General features: G+C 42.9%; 1 pseudogene; it reads left to right on the forward strand.

Annotated features, from left to right (window-relative positions):
- Positions 1 to 214: 214 nt before the first annotated feature.
- Positions 215 to 332, forward strand: LOC126238339 (5S ribosomal RNA; annotated as a pseudogene).
- The last annotated feature ends 6,418 nt before the right edge of the window (positions 333 to 6,750 follow it).

Below are 6,750 nucleotides of genomic sequence, written 5' to 3' on the forward strand. Positions count from 1 at the left end.
GTGCACAAAATGTGTGCGATGGAACATGACTGTGCGTGATGAAGATATTACTAAATGTAACAGGAGCAACTGTCATAATAGGTAGGTATGCTGGTGATTCAGTATATGTACGATATACATACCTCGCATATCCCTAATGCCGTCAAATGTCCTAGTACCATTTTTGAGACTGTAGATCACTGTACAATTGGCCTTTATCATCACTAGAAATAAGGGCAATGGCCTTGCCGCAGTGGATACACAGGTTCCCATCAGATCACCAAAGTTAAGCACTGTTGGGCGTGGCCGGCACTTGGATGGGTGACCATCCGGGCCGCCATGTGCTGTTGCCATTTTTCGGAATGCACTCAGTCTCATGATGCAAATTGAGGAGCTACTCGACCGAATAGTAGCGGCTCCAGTCAAAGAAAACATTGTAATGACCAGAAGAGTGGTGTGCTGACCACACGCCCCTCCTAACCGCATCCTCAGCTGGTCATTGTGTCTTATTTCCATGCCTGTATCGATTTCCGCCAATTGCTACTGATTGGTGGAGTGTGGAGCACAATGACACAAGTGCAGCTGTGGTTTTTAGGCAGGGGGGGGGAGGGAGAATCTTTTCTTCCCCTATGCATGTAATTACTTTCAGAAGTTAAATTAATAATCAAATTAACTAATTTAATAATGCAGAAACTTAAATTTCTGGTGTACCCTTGTAGCACCACAAAAATAAAAACAGTGCATAGTTTAGGGAATATTAATGAGAACAGTGGCATATTTAAGTGTACAAAATAATGACAAGTTTTAAATATACCTTTAGTAACTACAACTTTCTGGAGAACCAGCTGATAAATGTTCCACAAAAATGACAAACACAAATCAGTTAAGGAATCGTGTTTGATAGGAAAAGCATACCTCAATGGCAGTTCCATGAAGCAGTGTTGCATTATCTCCTTATCACTATACAGTTGGTCCAGATAACGATTCGTGTTGACAAGTGTTTTGAAAAACTGTACTGGACTGCAGCACCGTGATTCTTCATAATCTTCCCCTGACATAAACTCCTGTTTAATCCTTTCTTGGGTGTCCTGAGACCAATAAGTCTTTAGTTAAGTCTTTCTGAATTCACTGTAGCTGCAGGAATTTGCTGCAGAGCTATGCATATGCTCAGCTTTTGAACTTTCCAGGTATCCACAGGCAAAATCCAGTTCATATACTAGTGACCATGACTTGCGTAGTACCCTATCATACTGACCACTCAATGACATGAAATGTAATGAGTTGCAGTTCTCCTTGTAATCCTGAAAATTTTGAACTGAGAGAAAATGTTTTAAGTCGAAATATTGATCATTTTGCACCACTGGACTTCTCTAACTTCTGGCACATGTGCCCCCAAGATTTCATGGTCAACTGATCCCTGAATGCTGTTGTACCCTCGTTTCGTGTCATCAGAGTCACATGGTAATGTTTCTGTATGTCTGAGTAGCACGCAACCATCGCACGGCTGATTACGTTGTGCACTACGTGCCACTGACTATGCGTGGTCCACCAAGTGCTGTACCCCATTACATGGGCATTCTTGCCATATATTGGCCTGTGCTGGGAACGTGGCTACAGATTGACTTACAAAATTTTGACTTTGACATTCCTGGTGACCAATGAACTCACAGCGACATGCTGTTGCTTCGGGCTGGATTCCTACACAAGTGACCCGTTGGCACATTTGTCTTATCTCATGCGTCGGCTCTTTCTAGGGTAGTGAGATGTGTTAGATCATCTTTGATTTCTAACATGTAATCCTTTGTCTTTTCAACTAATCACTGTCCCTATTTTTTAAGTGCAGGAATGACAGGTTGCACTCACTTCAACCTTTGCCAGCACTACCTGATCTCATGCAATTTTGGCATTTTTTTGTGCATCTCGTGCTACTAATCTGGCTGTCCTAGTCTCACATTTTGACTCTACCGCTACTTCTCGCTTCTCATCTGACGTTTTCCTAATGTCTTCAACCTCTGATTTTACACCCTTAACTTCATTCCTGACTGATTTACATTTTTGACGAACTCACCAACCTCCAAATTTCCTGTATGACTTCATCCTGTCTATGTTCCTCCTCCTCTTGTCACTTCTCAGTTTCTCTGATTTCATTAATGAGGATTCTCTGTCTTTGGTCTCCCTGCCATCATCTCTTCCTGCCTCTTGCGTAAACTGAATGATCAATTACATACTTCCAGTAACGTACCCAGGATTAGACACACACAACTCAACTACGACACATTGCCCATGATATCAGACTGTTCCTTTCCTCAACTCTATCTCTTTCTGTATTTACAGAACCTACAAGACATCATTTTCACTTTAATTTCTTGAGTGAACTGTGCGTCGTCATTGAGTATTCTGCTTTTGATATTTGCACCCTATTTCTAGACTGATTTAAATGAACGTCTTCCATCATTCTATCTTTTTCTGCATCAGTGGCTGGCTCATGTTCCATTTTGGATGACATTAGCTTGCAGCCTTTCTCACTGTACGAAAGAGCTTTGCTTCTCGAAAGCATTAAAATCAATTGCTTCTTCTGCCAGTTTCCAATTCTAACGCATCATGCACCACACCTCTACTCTGATCTTCTTTTAAATAATGCACACTTTTATGCCTAATTCTATGAAACATAACTTTCTCTAAAATGTCTTACATATTCCGACAATCAAATACCTTCCACAAAAGGATGCATAACACTGTTAGCAATGACACAACGACAGACAACAGGTGATGCAGAAGTCACTTCCATAAAATGAGAAACAAATAAAGAAAAATAAATGCCACTAAAAATAAAATGACTAAAGCATTCTGAGATACAATGCACAGCGCCAAACCTGAGTCTGAATGTTCTCGGTGCACCATAGTCTCACTCTGAAAAAAAAAGAAAAATGTGTGCCTGTTACATGCTGGCCGCAGTGGCTGAGCGGTTCTAGGCGCTTCAGTTCGGAACCACGCAACTGCTACGGTCGCAGGTTCGAATCCTGCCTCAGGCATGGATGTGTGTGATGTCCTTAGGTTAGTTAGGTTTAAGTAGTTGTAAGTTCTAGGGGACTGATGACATCAGATGTTAAGTCGCATAGTGCTCAGAGCCATTTGAACCATTTGTGCCTGTTACATAAGATAAAACGCTAAGCATCTCACAAAAGTATCAAGATTAGAGATCCTGGCCAAGGGACACCAATTGCAAGCCATCACTTGTGTTAATCAATAATATATGTCTGAGTGAAGCTAAATGTTATTGTCTTTAGATAAAAAAAATTCTCTTAGCAGAAACTTCAAAATATGTGCTGCTCACATGAGTGTTTCATACGAATTAGTGAATTTACACATGGCACTTTTCTTGTCCTATGCATGTAATCACTTTCAGAAGTTAAATAAGCAGTCAAATTAACTAATTTAATAATGTTGAAACTTTAATTTCTGATGTTCTCATGTACCACCACAATAAAATAAAAACAGTGAATAGTTTAGGAAGTATGAACGAAAACAGTGGCATATTTAAGTTCACAAAATAAGTTTTAGTATACCTTTAGTAACTACAACTTCCTATAGAACCAGCTGATAAATGTCGTATAAAAATTACAAATGTACGTCAGTTAAGGAATGGTGTTTGATAGGCAAAGCATACATTTGGATGGAAGCTATATAAAGTTTCCTCTGAAATAATCCCTCTTAAAACACAATTTGACTTTGTGTACATGAGTCCACTGTGACACCCAACTCTGTTCAAATGGAATCAACTATGCCACAAACTATGGTTCACCTGAGAACAGGGAGCTGTGAATATCATTGACAACTCTACACCAGTGTAGCAGTACTTTCCTTTCACCATGATTCAGGTGGCAGCAGAAAACGGTGCACTGTGTGTGAGAAGCAGTGCACTGCAGCAGCTGTAAAGTTCTGACGAAAATATGCAAATTAAGAGGTCCGGCATTCTAATTATCAGTGTGTGGGACATTTCCCCATCAGAGCCCTGACATCCCGGCAGATTTCAGTGTGAGATGCACTTGTACAATGATCTGGCTAAACCAATTTGACTCACAGGCACAACAGTGCATGCTGGAATTGCCAAACATCAGGCGGCTGAATCAGGATGAATAAGTTCACCCTCGTGACACATGATATGACTGAGATGATATGCAGAACCACTGTTCGTACAGTTGGAAACTGCCATGTGCTCTTCCTCCACCATAAGATACAGACCGTAAGTCTTACCCACTAGGGACAGACATGAAGTTCTCCACCAGGGGAGAAACAGATGATGATTCCCTCCAAGAATCACCACCACTTTCCATCAAGCCCCAGTACAAGAAGTGAATTAGCAGAACGAAACTACTCCCACATTGTACAAACCAATGGAACAATGCTCTGCTCATTGAATCTCCTCTCTTGACTGTTCTGTTGGTGTGCGGTTCCCACGCTAGGGATCAAGCTTCTCCTTTGCGTATACTGAGAGGGGCCAATCAGCGCCTCCAGATCTCTCTTGTGTGAAAATGAAAGACTTTAGGGTAGGGAAGCATCGTTCTCACAGTGTGGCCGTCTACCTAAATGGGACCACAGTCCCTCGTTTACGCAGCAATCTAATCTTTCCACTGTTTACACAGAAGCTCAGTTTACAGCAGTCTCTCTTAAATAGCTTTGTCCACCCGCTTTCAGCCATCTGGCTGTCTTTCACAGTGGACTGATGCCTGGGCCAGGTAACATATTTTGCGACCTGGTGCCCTTCTGTCCGACCCTAAGCAGGAGGAGTAGACACCTTCGGCCTGAAGTCCCTCTGCAGGCAAGAACCACTGGGCAGTGTTTCTGAGAAATACTCACATGGCCAGGTCACAGTGCTCGGCATTTATGCCCCCAATTTGGCTCTCTCCCTGTTCTCAGTCGTCTCCACTATGGCCCCTCTAGTACAACCTTTAAGATTACATTCTGCCCCAAATTTCCTCATACAGAAAAGGTCATTAACCACACATAGCAAATGTAATACTGGGAACACTGAGATCGCACCTAAAATAGGAATGTTAAGCTGACTGACAATGTTGTTAAAGTGAGAGAGTGGCGTGCCACCTCTCTCAAAGCGAGGGGGGGGGGGGAGATGGACCAATAAATGTGCACATTCTACACTGTCCAGTCACACTAATGTAACTATCCATTAAAATCCTGAATAACCAACTTCCGCAGCACGGACCACTGCAAGACATGCAATGCAGGAAGAGAGTCAATGAAGTTCTGGACAGTACTGACGGGGATGTGCAGCCAAGCCTCCTCCAATTCTGTGGCCAGCTGCACTAGGTTTCTTGTGTGAGGGTCCTTGGCCCAAAAAACCTGGTCAAGGTGATCCCACAGTCTCTATTGGGTGTAAATACTGGGGAGTTTGGTGGCCAGGAGGGTACAGTAAACTCAAAGGATAGACATGGCCCCAATGATAGATGCGTACTTGGGTTGATCTATTGTGCCTTCCCAAATGACGAGATAACACAAGATATGCGACGAAAACATTCCCAAGTCCATAACGCCCCCTCGTTTGACACGGACCCTTCTGACGATTGTTGCAGGGTGTTTACTTTGAAGAGTTCCATGCCATTACATGCCAAAGGTCATATGTCCAATTGGGCATAAAATGTGATTCATCTGGAAAGGCCAGCTATCGCCACTCTGTGTACGTGCAGATGCGGTACTGGCATGCAAATTTCAGCATTTATCGCCTCTGTACTACAGCAGTAGGAATGTGTGCAAAAACCAAGTGGCTGTTGTGGTGGCCCATACACAGCGACGTTTGCTGAATGATCAATGAGGAAACACTGCTGGTAGCTCCTTGGTTCATCTGGGTGGTCAGTTGTTGAACAGTTTTACATCTATTTGCCCATGCACATCTCGACAGCCATCCTTCACCTCTGTCATCTATGGCATGTGGTGCACCTTACTTGCAACAATTCCAGTTTTCGATAGTGCAGTAGGGACTCTAGCTCCAATATTTATGAAGATAAAGACATGCAATGTTTTTAAGCACCTCCCATTTGGGATGCCCTGCATGACAGGTGTGTTGTGTGGGAATATCAATCTGCTCTGCAGGAATCATACATGTCAAAACAAAAACAGTTTCCAAGCCCTTGGCATACAGGCTGAGCTGCAGCAGAGACTTGCTGTGGGAGTAACATCAGCCCACCATATCAACCTATTTTGCAGGGGCTAGGGACTAGACTAGCAGATTGGCACACCTTGCGGAGGGTTGAGATGGACAGGTGAGGAGATGGAGAGAGTGGGACAGGAGGAAGGTGATAGTGAGATAGGTGTAAGGGGATGGGTAGGAAGAGGGTAAATAAGGTCATGCAATACTAGCTGGAGGCGACTTTAACCTACCAAGTATAGAATGCGTTGTTTATGGATTCATTGAATGCGTTGTTTATGGATTCATTGCAAGGAGGGGGGGGGGGGGGGAGGAGAATCAGACAGAGAGTCGTGCGAAATATCTTTGAACATGTCTTTTGAAAACTGCATTGAGCAGCTAGCTCGGCAGTCCACACGCAATGGAAATAATTTAGGTCTTGTAGCTACAAATAGGTCGGATCGTATCGAAAATGTCATTGTAGATACTGAGATTAGTGATCATGATGTTACTATAGCACAACGATTAAGAAAGTTAATAAATCAGTCAAGAAGGCTAGGAGAGTGTTTCTTCCAGACAGAACAGAAAACAGTGGTTAGCATCTCACTTAAAGAACAAATTTACGTCACTTA

Source organism: Schistocerca nitens, chromosome 2, assembly GCF_023898315.1.
Source record: "Schistocerca nitens isolate TAMUIC-IGC-003100 chromosome 2, iqSchNite1.1, whole genome shotgun sequence".
Taxonomy (NCBI): Eukaryota; Metazoa; Arthropoda; class Insecta; order Orthoptera; family Acrididae; genus Schistocerca; species Schistocerca nitens.